Source organism: Mustela putorius, unplaced genomic scaffold (genome assembly GCF_011764305.1).
Source record: "Mustela putorius furo isolate JIRA1106 unplaced genomic scaffold, ASM1176430v1.1 tig00000129_pilon_pilon_pilon, whole genome shotgun sequence".
Lineage (NCBI taxonomy): Eukaryota > Metazoa > Chordata > Mammalia > Carnivora > Mustelidae > Mustela > Mustela putorius.
Window position 1 is genome coordinate 877,961 of NW_025421290.1, and position 14,718 is coordinate 892,678.

At 39.3% G+C, this 14,718-nt stretch overlaps 1 protein-coding gene across 3 annotated transcripts in view; it reads left to right on the forward strand.

Moving 5' to 3' along the window:
- The first annotated feature begins 4,558 nt into the window (after positions 1-4,558).
- Positions 4,559-14,718, forward strand: part of PRPF39 (pre-mRNA processing factor 39) — a 38,232-nt gene continuing 28,072 nt past the window's right edge. The window contains exon 1 of one of the 3 annotated variants that reach the window (XM_045069062.1): positions 4,559-4,724. The gene's annotated coding sequence lies outside the window, so the exon portion shown is untranslated. Of the gene's footprint in view, positions 4,725-4,790; positions 5,027-14,718 lie in introns of those variants that run through there. The other 2 variants (XM_004738709.3, XM_004738710.3) reach the window with 2 other exon arrangements.

The window sequence follows — 14,718 nt, forward strand, 5'->3', positions numbered from 1 at the left end:
CCAGCTACATCTCATTGACTGCCCTTAGATGGAAGGGAAGCTAAAAATTTGAGTATTTCATCTCCTAGTCTCAGTAGTAGACCAGGTAATAGAAATTTCAGTTGGAAGAGTTATGACTGAGCCAGCCTACAGTACCTACCGTATTCTGTAAGCCCCCCTTCTATCTGATGAACCACAGATTAACTCCGTTAAATGTCTGCTTTAGGCTCAGGTCCTAGGGTCCTGGGATTGAGCCCACATTGGGCTCCCTGCTCAGTGGAGGGCCTGCTTCTCCCTCCCTGCCTATAGCTCCTCCTGCTTGTGCATTCTCTCTCTCTGTCAAATAAATGAATGAAATCTTTTTTTTTAAGATTTTATTTATTTATTTTTTAAAGATTTTATTTATTTATTGTTTGACACAGCGAGAGAGGCAACACAAGCAAGGCGAGTGGGAGAGGAAGAAGCAGGCTTTTGCGGGGCTTGAGGCAGCCCAAAGGCAGACGTTTAAGGACTGAGCCATCCAGGCACCCCAAATTAATAAAATCTTTAAAAAAAAAATGCATTTAATACACCTAGCCTACCAAACATCATAGCTTAGCCAAGTTTAATTTAAATATGCTCCGAACACTATAATTGTGCAACCTATAGTTGGGCAAATCATCTAACACAAAGCCTATTTTATAATAAAGTGTTAAATATATTATGAAATTTATTGAATACCATACTGAAAGTGAAAAACAGAATGGTTACATGGGTACAGAATGGTTTTAAGTGTATTTGTCATTTATCCTCGTGATCAAGTTGGCTGTGTGCTTAATCACTCTTGAGCCACTTTGAAAAATTGTTAAGTTGAACCATTATAAGTTGAAGACTGTAGCACTTTCCAAAGTTGCTGACTGTCCCTTCACCTGTGTATTTATTAATCTTGGTGAAGGGAGTGTACCTGGCACTTCTAGGATACATAGTTATAGGTGAGTAGAAAGTTGTTCATGAATAGTTCATGCCAGCACTCCTACAGAACAAACTGTTAAAACTGTGCCTGACTGTTTAAGCTAGGATGTTGAATTTATACATATATATATGTGTATATGTTAATATGTAATATTACAAATATATATATTACATATATATACTTTAAAATCATTTCCTTCTCAGTCTAGGACTCAAAGAATTTTCTCCTGTATTCTTCATATTATTGTCAACATAAATTTGTAAAGTTTCAACTGTCTTGCTATATACATCTTGCTATACAAGTTTGATGTTATAATTCGCCTCCAGAAAATGCCGAAATCTGATTCTGTTATATGTTTAGAAAAAATGGTAAGTGTCGGAAATTGGGAATAAGAAAAATTGGCCTCTTTATGCAAAGTGAAACCTCTACAGATTAGGTGAGATCTATACAGATTTCCACGTAAGGCAGAAACAGTCTTTTCAGTTCAGTGAGTAGGGGCTGCTTTTGTTTGTTGAATGAGGCTCAGTTAAAAGTAATGAGTTAAGGGCATTTGAGTTATTTGAATTCTACCACATGCCCATTTCATTTCTTTGGTTCTGCTCTTTCTTGAACAATGCCTTAATCTTCACAGAAGGGTTCTGACAAGACTATGAATCCATCTAACTTTGTAATTTGGCAAACTATGGGCCCCAACTTTGAGGGTGTTTGACTCTTTTAGCCCCATGGCTGCAAAGAATAAATTCTTTTGTTATTATCAGAGGAAGTCCTTAATTTTTGATTCCTACTTCAAGCTAAGAATTTAGAAATCTCATTTCGTCATTCTCTTTTAAGCTCTCCAGTGTTAGTATAAATAAAAATTCTACCCCACACTTTAGCCCAAAACTGCCTTCCATGGGTATATCATTATACCCATGGAAGTTAATCATTTTATATCATATATAGTTAATCATTTTATATCATATGTTTACTCTATGCACTGTGTTCCATAAACACCAGAAGGACTTCTTTTGGTACCAGCTAAATTTTTACTGGTTTCTCAGCCCTGGTTAGGACTAATCCAACTTGTTTCTATTTCCCTGAGGGTCTGTTATCTGCAACGGTTCTTGGAACTCGTTTCACAAGTCTTATTTACCAGCAAATACAACTAACTAACCAACTATATATACCTAATTTAAACAAAAGAAAGGTTTATAAAAATCCGGTGTCACAGAGTTCTATGAGACTGGGAGGCTAGCTAGCTAATAAGAATGTATACCTTGTGTTGCAGAGCTGGTCTGCATTGCAGAGGTAGTCCAACTAGCCTGCTAGTATTACAGAAGACAGCCACCATATCACCCCACTGATACGACACACTGACACTGGATGTCAGCCCTACAAGCCATGCATTCATGTCTCTATGAGAGAGTGTGTGTGTGTATGTGTGTGTGTGTGTGTGGTGGAGGAGGGGGACTAGGAAAGTAAATATTGGGTAGTTTTAGCTTCTATAGTGGGATGTAGGCTCTCTACTTCAGAAAGAGGAGATGTCCTAAACAGCTAAAACAAATAAAAAATGTCCATTGCATAAATCACTGACCTATGGAAGGTAATGGAATCAATTAGGAGAAAACACATTGCATTAAATTTAACATTTATGTTGGTTAGTTTTTGTGTTAGTCTGGGTTCTCCAAAAAGCAGATCCATAAAGACAAGAGACTTATGGAAGAAAACTAGTGGACATTTTCCAGCGGGAGAGAGAGAGCAAGAGCACTATCTGGAAAGGTAAGATGTAGAAAACTCAAAGGAAGCAATGAATCTGCAGTGAATAAAGATGAAGAAGTAGAAAGATTTTTATAAAATGACTATAAGAGGGAATGGGATCTCAGAACTAATCTTATTTACCGATGAAGAATTCAAAATAAGTTTAGGAAAGATTGGAAGAACCAGAAAAGGAGTGAAGAAGTCCTGGCACTTAGAGTCACTTCCTAATAGATTACTCCATTAAGTTTCTTTCCCATAGTAAACATCTAAAAGTTGCTGACAAAACCAGTAAAAAGCATAGCTGCACTGAGAATCCAAAAGTTAGCTTCAATAGTAAGAAGCAATGGAAAGGGAAAGCTGCAAATACATGCAGTTTGCTGAAAGTAAAATGCACTCAGTAAGAAGACATTTTTGGGGGTGGTCCCTGCTGGGCTTTATATTAGCATATAATGTATTGTTTAAGGGGTAGAGGTCTGTGAATCATCACCCTTACACAATTCATAGCACTCACCAAGAACATACCCTCCCCAATGTCCATTACCGAGCCACCCAATGGGCCACCCCCATCCCCTCCAGCAATCCTCAGTTTGTTTCCTGAGATTGAGAGTCTCTTATGGTTTGTCTCCCTCAGTGGTCCCATCTTGTTTCATTTTTCCCTCCCTTCCCCACTATACTGCCTGACACCACTCCCTCAAATTCCTCATATCAGTGAGATCATATGATACTTGAAGAAGACTGATTTTTTTAAGGGTTTAATTTATTTAAGTAGTCTCTACTTCCAAATTGGGGCTCACACTCCTTCCCTTGAGTTAAAGAGACACAGGCTCCTCTGACCCAGCCAGCCCCTGATTTTGATATTTGGAAGCAAAGGTGGTATTGAGGGGATTTATGGTTAACAACGTTGTGGAGGGGAAACATTATCTTCAGAGATACTTCTGGAATCAGATTCCAAAGGAGGAACTCGCAACCCAATTGTGATACTACTGAACCTTCAATAGAGATTGCATGGCAAGTGGTGGGTGAATTCAGAAACCTTTTAACAGAAATAGGAGAGAGGCCAGATTAAAAAAAACAATTTTTTTTTAAAGCGAGGATTGGGGGACACCTGGGTGGCTCAGTGGGTTAAAGCCTCGGCCTTCATGATCATGGCCTGGCATGATCCAGGTATCCTGGGATTAAGCCGCATGGGGCTCTCTGCTCAGCGAGGAACCTGCTTCCCTTTCTTTCTGCCTGCCTCCCTGCCTAGTGATCTCCTGTCAAACAAATAAAATCTTAAAAAAATAAATAAGTAAATAAATAAAAGCAAGGATTAGAACCTAACTGAAGAGGACTGCTAATACTGTCAGTGCAAGCAGCCTTCAGCCTTCATTTGTCCCAAGGATAATTTCATATAACTCTGTAATGATCAATTCCCCAAGCCCCTAACTTGTTTCCTTTTTTTTTTTTAATGTTTCCTCTTGAGAAAACTGAGAGGACCCAGAGTCTATAACATCCTGAGTTATAGAGATTTAAGACCGAATTTCTCCTCACGTTTAGGTAAAGGGATAAAAGTGCTCAGGTTTTCTTTATCCCTTAAGAAAACACATTTTATACAGGGCAACTGCTGGGAAAACCTGAGATTTGTCGCAAAAGACAGTATTTTCCTTTGGAGGGCGTGGAGCGCTGTGTTTAAGATTAAGGATGTAAAAGGCCCTAAACACTGTCTTTTGGTTCAGAAAGTCCCCACAGGGGTGAAAAACATCAGGAACAGGCGCCCGATCTTTTCAGGGTGCAGACTCGAGACCCGGAGGAGAAGGGGCGGGGCTGCGTGCCCTCTGCGTGCCCCGCCCCGCCCTCCCGCTTCAGGATCCCGCGGAAGGCGAGGCCCGAACGCGCTGTTACCACGTGACTCCTTCGCCTCCGGGGGCACCGACGCATGCGCGCCTGCTCTCGGCGAGGCGGCCCTATTCCTGTGGAGGCTGCTGTGGTGTCTGTGGGACGGAGACGGTGGAAGTGCCATCTTCGACTTGGTTGGCCCCGACTGCGGCTCATGGCATTGAGTGGCATCCGTCGTCAGGTTAGCTGGGGCAGGCGTTTTGGAATTGGCCGGGCGGAGTGGCGGGGGGGGGGCGGTATTTCGTGGGGCAGGAAGGGGCCTGCCTTGTTTCAGGCCGCACTGGGGTTGCGGCCTCCCTCTCCCGCCCTGTTTGAGGCCCGGCCTGGCCTCGGCTCCCAGCTGTACATTCCTTTCTCCTTCCCACCTGTTGGGTGGGGCAGGGTGAGGTTTCTTTTCTTAGACCAAAGGTTTCTCTGACGAGTGCGCCTTATGAAGGGCTGGGAAATGCGGGCCTCCACCTTGGTTTAGGAAGCGTTTTGGGGGTAAGTCTGAAGCCCTAGCTTCCGCAAGGGCTGGAAACCAGTGTGCTGGGGTGACTGGAAGTGGAAGGGGCTCAATAGTAGCCGTCAGAGGATTGAGAGAATTCAAATTCTGTTAATGAAAGCTTGTAGGCGCCTTGGAGTGGCGCGTTTCGCGTTCCGACTACGCAAGCCATGCTGTTGGGACCCTGAGTCACAGCACCTCAAAGATCAGCCAGAGCTTTGGCAGCATAGGATAGAATCAGAAAAAAAAGACGCTAAGGATCCTAATAGGATCTTCTAAAGACACCTGTTTTAAAGTAATGCTTACCTTTTGTAATCAGAGACCGACACTAGGTAGTACTGCTTTTTATCTGTTATTGATGATTATAATACTGTATTATTTTATGCCGATTGAATTGTTTCGGTTCGATGCCCATGTTGCCTTATTTTTAAGGACTTGAGGTTATTTGGCAACTGATCCAGTATGTTCAGAAATACTTTAAACTTTTTTTACAGCTGGGAAGGTTGAACCTTAAGAAAACACATTTTATACAGGGAAATACGAAGCTCATGTTGGAACTTAAGTGTTTTGGTTTCTCTGGGAGCTTAAGTAGATTGAAAAAAACAACTGTCAGGTAACCCCCCTCCCCCCCTCCCATTTATAACCTCATTCTAGAGTTGCAAAAGTTGGAACTTTCCACTGTTGAGCTTCTGGTAGGTATAAAGTGAACGAAAGGAGTTGTGCTAAAAAACTCTAATTCGTAGATTATGAACTCTGGAATAATTAGGCATTGACTAAAGATGGCTAATTAGTGTCAGAGTATTTGGTAATATTTTTACTTGTTTACTTATAGTTGAATAAGAAGAAGAATTTTATTTTTTAAAGACTTTTTTTTTTTTTTTTTTAGATTTTATGTATTTATTTGGCAGAGCACAAGCAGGGGGAGCAGCAGAGAGAGAGAGAGAAGCAGAGTCCCCTTGAGCAGGAAGCCTGAGGGAGGGCTCAATCCCAGAACCCTGGGATCATGACCTGAGCCTACCGCAGACATTTAGCTGACTGAGCTGCGCAGGCACCCCCAAAAAAGAATTTTATAAATCAAATGATGAAAGGTGTGTGTACACATGTGTCTTAAAGAAAAAGAACAGGGGCGGCTGGCTGCCTCAGTCAGTAGAGCATGTGACTCCTGATCAGTGTTCAAGCCCCACAGTGGGTGTAGAGATTATTTAAACATCATAAAGAGAAATAACAGAACCTTTTGTGGTACGTTAATAACTAATCTGCTTGAAACAGGATTTTGTATGTGTGTGAAAAATAGTCAAAGGAGAAAGAAAGTAGTTCCTGTCGAATGGTAATTTTTTTTCCCCCCCAAAGACTTAGAGGTGATGCAGTCATTTATGTAAATATATGTATACAAGGTTGAGTTTCTGGAAAATATTAAGTGTTTAATATGTGGAAAAATATAAAAGGTCAGTCTGTGGACATTCTACTTAGCCTTTGAAAATAGTTTCCCAAACAAGTGGTTATGGTAGTCTCTTCTTAACAATTTGTGTCTTCAGATTGGCTTATCTGAGGATGAGGAACAGAGTAACTTGTAGATTGGAAAGCTAGTTGATTTGCACTACTCAAACTGATTTTTTGGTCCTTAGTAATGACTTTAGATGTTTTTGTGTTTCTTTGTTTATGAAAAGAAAAATACATGGTATAATTTTGAGTGCCTAGAGAGAGTTAAGAGAGAAGATATTAAATTAGACTTCACATTTTTAATTAAGTATGGGTTAAATGATCCTTCAGAAGACCTTTTAAATTTTAAGATGGCATGCTGAATTGTTAGTGAAATGTTTAACGTTTGCTAACTAACTAACTAAACTAACTAAACTAAAAGTTGAATGTAGGATGTAGAACTGTATTTTTTAGTGTATATGTAGTCACATTATAATTTATCATGTTTCCTTTCATGCTCGTGGACTTGGGCCTCTAATACGATTTTATAAGAAAGTGAAATGTAGAAGGGCATTGAGAAAAGGAAAGTTTGTTAGTCTAAGAGAATAGAGTAAGCCAGGGTTCGGACATGAAAAATATATTGAGCCCTGTAAAAAGCAATGAGGAGGAATACTGTAGGGTTAGTATATTTGAAAAGCTAAGTTGGAACCAGGTTGTCACTCACTTTTTCAACAGAGATTTAATGTGCTGTTACATACAGGACACTGTTTTAGGTTCTAGGAACACAGTAGTGAATAAAACCACGGCCTCTGTTCTGCTCATTTTAATATTACAGTAATATTAATTTATCTGTAGCAGTAGTATAGCAGTGTTTTTCAAGTTTTTTTACTGTGACCCATAGTAGGTTGTGCATGTAATATTGCATCCCAATAAACAGTAGTTGCATTCTGTGTGTATTTCAGCATGCCCTTAGTGTGTGCATGAACTCTGATATATTGTTTTCAATTCTGTATTTTTCCATTTAAAAAAATGAGAAGCTGATTGGAATCAGTCTGAAATTTGAAAAACATTACTCGAGAGGCCATATAAAATAGGGGCCCCTGGCTGGCTGAGTCAATAAAGCATGTGGCTCTTGATCTCTGGGTTGTTAGCGTCCCATGTTGAGTGTGGAGATTGCTAAAATAAACTTAAAAAAAGAGGGGAGATGATAATTACTGAAATTGTAGTAATAGCACTGTGAATGAAGAGGATAGTTAATCTTTATGGCAGGGTATTTGTGATTATTTTGTGAATGAGGCGTAGAGAGGTTAAGTATCTTGCTCAGTGTTCCCTAATGAGTAACTGGGCCAGATCTTTTTTTTTTTTTTCCCTTAAGATTTTATTAATTTATTTGAGAGAGGAAGAGAGATAGTGACAGAGTGAGAGAGAGCACAAGCAGGGAGGAGAGGGAGAAGCAGGCTCCCGCTGAGCAGGGAGCCTGACACAGGGCTCAATCCCAGGACCCTGGGATCACCACCTGAGCCAAAGGCAAATGCTTAACTGATGAAACCACCTAGGCACCCCTAGGCCAGATCTTTAATTCAATTCTATTGGACCCTAAAGCCCAAGTACTTTATTTTTTTTAAAAAATGATGTTATTTATTTATTTGACAGAGCAAGAGAACGCAGGCAGGGAGAATAGTAGAGAGAGAGGGAGAAGCAGGCTCCCTGCTGAGGAGGAAGCCCTATTTGGGGCCATCCCAGCACCCTGGGATCATGACCTGAGCTGAAGGCAGATGCTTCACCATCTCAGCCACCCAGGGACCACTCCTAAAGCTCCAGTACTCTCATTTGGTTATGAAAGTAATATATTAGTTTTTATTCTGGGAGGACTGAGGACTCAGATACCGTTTATTTATTATTCAGTGAATTGAGTTTGTAGTACTGGGCCTCCTGGTATATTGTATTCCTGTGTATTGGTAGATCTGGGCCCGACTCACAAGAAATTTGTAGTCTAGGTGGAAAGATGATACCAAACGAGTACCACAAATGAGATTTGTGCTATGGAGAGAAAGAATTCTGTGGAGCATCATGGAGGGAACCTAGATAATTCGGAGTGTATGGGAAAACTTTCTAAGAAGTGGTATTTAAACTTCCCATGCAGAAGAATGAGTAGGCTTCAGCTAGGTTGAAGGTTCTAAGTGGGGGTGGGGTAGGGGATGGGAGAATATTCCAGATGGAAGAAACTGGGTACACTAAGGCCTTGAAGTGGAAAGGAGCTGAACTGGAAAACAAAACAAAACCAAACTTTAACAAAAGGAGAATTTCTTGGCTGCAGAAGTTGGTAGAGAATGGGGAGAGTTTTGGTGTTAGAACGACTTTGAATCCTGTCTTTTTGCTTTACTAACTATATAACCTTAGACAAATTAATATTAGTCAGTTTTGTTTTTGCTATTCTTTAAAATGGGTAAATGGCATTCATCAAAATACTTGTTCAATAAATGGTGTCTCAGGATTATGACAAATAGCTAGTAATTGAAATCATAGCAGTATATGATGATATACTTTCATTCATTCATTCTTTCACAAATAAGTGTCTTCAGTGTGCCATGCAGCTCAGTATGCAGTAATTGAAGAGTGTGTGTGTGTGTGTGTATAGTCACAGCAAATGTCACAAAAGAATATACCCTTACTGTGTGCAAAGCAGTCTGATAAATTTTTTTCCATTTTATTTTTCATTTGCAAAAGAGGAGAAAAAGCTGTCTGAAGCAGTCTACAGTTTGAAAAATACTGGTGTAGTGGGGAGATACTGATTACTTAAACTACAGCAGTACTTCTGTGAATAAAAAGAAGGGGATGGTTAATTCTTATGTTAGGGTATTCTAAGTAAGTAAATTATTATGTTAGAGTATAATATTATGGATAAAAGAAAAAAATAGAGGACAGTAAAGGGCATCAAGTACAGTAAAAGGGATCATGTAAGCTGGGAGTGGGAGCAAGTTAAAATTTTAAATAGGATTACCCAGGTAGGTCTTACTGAGAAAGTACCCTACCTATCAACCTCCCTTCCTCTTCCCCCCCTCCTTCCTTCCTCCCTAGATTTATTTATTTGAGAGAAAGGGAGTGGGACTGGGCTTGGAAAGGGAGAGAATCTCAAGCACACTCCCTGCCAAGCACAGTGCCCCACACCAGGCTCAGTCTCAGGACTCCTAGATCTTGACCTGAGGTGAAATTAAGAGTCAGACGCCCTGAGAAGGTGACATATCAATAAAGGAGGAGTTAAGGAAGGCATCTGGGAGAAAATCCCTCTGGTAGAGGAAACAGCCAATTTAAGGCTCTAAAGCTGGAGAGTGTGGTCTGTTTTAGAGAAAACAAGATGCCAGTGCAAATGGGGCTGAATTGGGTTAAGAGTAGGAGAAGATGAGGTCAAAAGATAAATGGTAGGAGGAAGACAGTGGGCCATTTCAAGGACATTGACTTTTATCCTGTGAGATAGAGCAGTGGAGTGGCATGGTTTGATTTGTGTTTTAGAAAGAATACTATCTGCTGTGCTGAAAATGGACTGGGGACAGGGAGGTAGGGTAGGTGCAGCAAAAAGGATGAAGCAGGAGACCTATGTAAGGTTATAGAAGACTGAAATAGTATTCTAGGTGAGAGTGGGTGGTTTGAATTAGAATTAGAAGATGTGGAATTCTGAGTACATATGAAAGTTTCCATAACGAAGTGGTTGGGTGCGAAAGAAGGAAAAGTCAGGGATGATTCCCAAGATTTTTGGCCTAAGCAACTGAAAGGAGGGATTTTCTGTTAGCAGATATGGGGAAGGCAGTGGATAGAGCAGGTTTTGTGGAAGAGATCAGAAGTTCACTTAGGGACATTTTGTAATTTGAAATGGCTCTGTATGTGTAGATGATAAAAGTAGCAGTTGAATATATGGATCTGGAGTCTGGAAAAAAAGGCTGGAGATAGCATTTGGGAGTTGGCATGTAATTAGTATTTGTATTTAAAACTGTGAGACTGGGAGTTAATGGAGATAGAGAAGGAATAGATGAAAGAAAGATTGAGTGCCTCAGGAGACTAGTACTTGGGAGGAAGCATGATTGTGAGGTAGAAAGAGGTGATGGTGTGACTCGGAAGACAAGTGAAAGAAATATATCAAAGGGAAGAACATTTTCAGCCCAAGGAGAGTGTTGATTGAGAAAAGAAGAGAGTTGAGTACAAAATGTTGGGTGCTAACAATTCTTACAGGATTGTTGAGAAGAAAAAAAATTCTTCAGAATGGTAGGGGGAAAGCTAGGTGAATGTGATGTGTCAGAAAAATCAGTAAAAAGAATCTTACAAGTAGAAAGTCATCATTACTGTTGGATGCTGTAAATAGTACATCAGGAAGTTATGACCTTGGCAAATTTTAGAGAGTGATGAAGAAACCAAATTGAAGAGTAAATGGAGGTTACAGAAGTAGAGGTAACAAGCTTGTACAACTTCATTGGCTTTGTCCTTAGAACAAAATCCAAATCCTTAACATAGCTTTTGATTGATATCCTTCATTTGTTTTTAAGCTAAGTTGTCATATGTATGTCATGAATTATTATATAGAAGAAGAAAAACATTTACACTTGAAGGCTGTTGGATTTAAGAACTGAAAGAAACTGATAAGGGGAGAGTAAAGATAATTTAAGAACCACTATTGAGATGGGTGGGAGAAATGATCAAATCATGAATTCAGGGTGTGACCTTTGCTAGGAGCAGAGATCCTTTCTCCATTATGGCCAAGGGAAGGAAGAGGACCAATAATGATTTCAGCCACTATAGGAGTGCTGTAGAAGAGATACAAAACAAATACTTTGAGAATGGGAAAATACTAAATGAACAGGGTTGAGCATAGTTGTAAACCTAATTTCAGTAAAATAAAAAATAATATAAAAACAAAATAACATCATGTAAACCCTAAAAGTCAAAGGACAGAAGAGAAAGTGTCAACATGAGAATTAAATGTTTTGGAAGAAACAGAGTAGATTTCACTGATGAACTTACGTTATCATTTTTTTGCATTCAGTTCTTCACCTGCAGAGAGGGAAGTTAATAAGAAATAGAAGGATCTTCCCACAAAACTCCAGAAAGGCTCAGGAATTTTGGTTACCAAGTGCCTCTCATGATGAAAGTGCTGAGTAGGGCTAAAAATTCTAGGATTAGTTGAAAGTCTGCAGTAGTTTAGACCCTACTTTTTTTTTTTAAGACCCTCCATTTTTCTTTTCCATATAATATAGCCAGCAAAAAACTAGATGTTTATTATTTGAAAAGGGTGGAACCAGAGAAGGTTTGACATAGCTGGTGAGAGTTGAGACAGGGGTATTGATGAAAATGGGAAATTGAATAAAAGTTTACATATTGAATGGTAAGATAACTAGCCTTGTTTTTTTTCTTTGCTCCTAGAATGCTTATTGTCTCTTCATATTTTTTTTTTTTTAAAGATTTTATTTATTTATTTGACAGACAGAGATCACAAGTAGGCAGAGAGGCAGGCAGAGAGAGAGAGAGGAGGAAGCAGGCTCTCCGCAGAGCAGACAGCCTGATGCGGGGCTCGATCCCAGGACCCTGGGATCATGACCTGAGCCGAAAGCAGAGGCTTTAACCCACTGAGCCACCCAGGCGCCCCATCTTCATATTTTTTTTTTAAGTTGAAGCATTCTTCTTTGGGAAAACTTAACACCAGGGAAATGATGTGAAGCACTGACTTTTAATGAGTTCCCCCTCAATAGAATGCCATCCTGCACTGAGGTTCAAGCTTTATCTAGCTTCTGATTTTGTGTGATGCATCACACTTCTTGAACAGCAGTTTGAAGATCTCTATTTGAGAGACCAAAACACACAGAAGAGACAGGTCTGAGAACAGAAGAAAATTCAAAATGATTTATAGAGAGATAGCAGGAGATATTGCACCACTGAAACAGAATAGGAGACTAAAATGGATTATTCAGAGTAAAAAAAAGGGAATTAAAATTTTGATTCATATATTAAAAACCTAGTAAAAGTGATCTCAGAGTAGAATGAGTCAAGGAAGATGGGGAAAAATGTAGGAAAAGCTAAGAAAAGTAGAGTATCAGTCCAGGAGGTCCCAACAACTGAGTAATGTGAGTTCAACAAAGATAAAACCGAGGGAAGAAAATTATTACATAAATGATAAATATGGAATGTAAGAATTGAATGATGTAAATATTTAGATTAAAATAGGCCTTCTGAATGAATACCAGCAGAATGAGTAGAAAAGACTTAAGGCACATCATTTTGGAATTTCAGAACACTTGGATTAAATGCTGGCTACTGTGGAGAAAAAAAACATGTCTCATATAGAGGAGTTTTCTCAATAGCATTACCCTAGGGGCACCTGGGTGGCACAGTAGGTTAAGTGCCCAAATCTTGGCTTCATCTGAGGTTGTGATCTTGGGGTTGTGGGATTGAGCCCTGTGTTGGGCTCATGTTCAGGGTGGAGTCCGCTTGGGATTCCCTCCCTCCCTCCCTCTCCTGTCCCTCCCTTCTGCACTCCTGTGCACTCTCTCTCCAATGAATAAATTTCCAAAAAAAAAAAATAATAATAACAACACCCTGTATTAGGAAACAATGAAAAGATTCCTTCAAAACTTTTTATTTTTGTTTCAAAACTTTTTTTTTTTTTTTAAAGTAATCTGAATGCTTAACTTAGGGCTTAAACTCACCACCACTCTGAGAACAAGAGTCTCAGGCTCCACCAACTGGGCCAGCCAGGTGCCTCCTCTTTAAAACTCTTGTGCAATTATTTTCATTCTAGAATTTTATACCTAGACAATCTATCATTCAATTATGAGGATTTTAGCATTGAAAAGTCTTAATTTTTTCACTCCTCATATGCTTTTTCAGAAGTTTATAGAAATGATTTTCTAAAAGAGGGAATAAATCAAGAATGAACAATAGTTTAGCTGTTGTAAATGAGATTCAGCCCAGGAAAGGAGTTAAAGGAATTCCTTGGGTCAAATAGAACAGACAAACTTAGACAAGGCAAACCAGTCTGGATTGCTGCAGAAGGTTATATTGTTTCAAACAGGATGTCTCCTAAAAGGAAAATGGACTTGATAGTATGAGTGTCCGTTGTTTTGTTTGTTTGTTTGTTTGTTTTTATTTTTAGTAAACTATGCCACATGCTGTGCTCAAACTCATGACCCTGAGATTAAGAGTTGCATGCTTTACCAACTGAGCCAGCCAGGCACCCTGAGTGTTGGTTATTCCTGAAGGAATTTTATAAGAGCTCTTCAGGAGTTTGAGGTCAATGGTCAAAGAAAACCAAGCATATGAAAATAATGAAAGATTTAAAGAGGTAGAAGCAAGGAAATGTAATTAAATGTAATTATAGTATACATGATAGCTTGGGGAAAAAATGTTTACATAAGCATACTAATGTAAACCTGAATGTTGATTTAACTCCACACTGATTGCAATTGGATCATGTTTGTGAGAGGGAAGTTATAGGGGCATGTTTGGTATAATAGCTAAATTCTAATCTTACCTAATAGAGCAAAAAATGTCTAAAATTTAAAAACAACAAATAAGGTAGACCTCCAGATAAACTCTGTTGTCTGCTAATTTATGAAGAAAGGCAATAGCTTTTTTCCTCCTCTGAAAATTTTTTCAAAAAAATTTAAGTGTGTTGAGGAATTTTTTTTGTCTTTTCCGTAGTTATTTTAAAGTATAACATCAGGATTGGAAAGTGTTTTTTGAGGAAACTTGTTTTCAGTGATACTTTGATTTGTGTGAATTTATAGACTTCCACATGCTTTTATCTCATCTGATGTTTCCAATAGCCCAATGCAAGTATTATTGGTCCCTAATTAGAAGTGAGGAAGAAAGTCTGACTAGGATCACATGCTCTTAAGCTAGAGGACTAGGGCTCACTCCCCTTACCCCCTGTTCATTTTAATATTTACCATACTATAACTTATGATGAAGGAAGGATTTGGATGGAAACCTGGATGGCTCAGTTGGTTAAGCATCTGCCTTCGGCTCAGGTCGTGATCCCAGGGTTCTGGCATGGAGCTCCCTATCAGGCTCCTGCTCATTGGGGAACCTACTTCTCCCTCTGCTCCCTGTTCATGCACTCTTTTGCTATCTCTGTCTCTCTCTCATATAAATAAAATCTTAAAAAGTATTTGGAAATTCTAATTCCTAGTCTTTTGTACTTTATATTTGCTAATTTAGTTATAATTTTTTAAAAAGATTTTGTTTATTTATTTGACAGACAAGAGATTCACAAGTAGGCAGAGAGGCG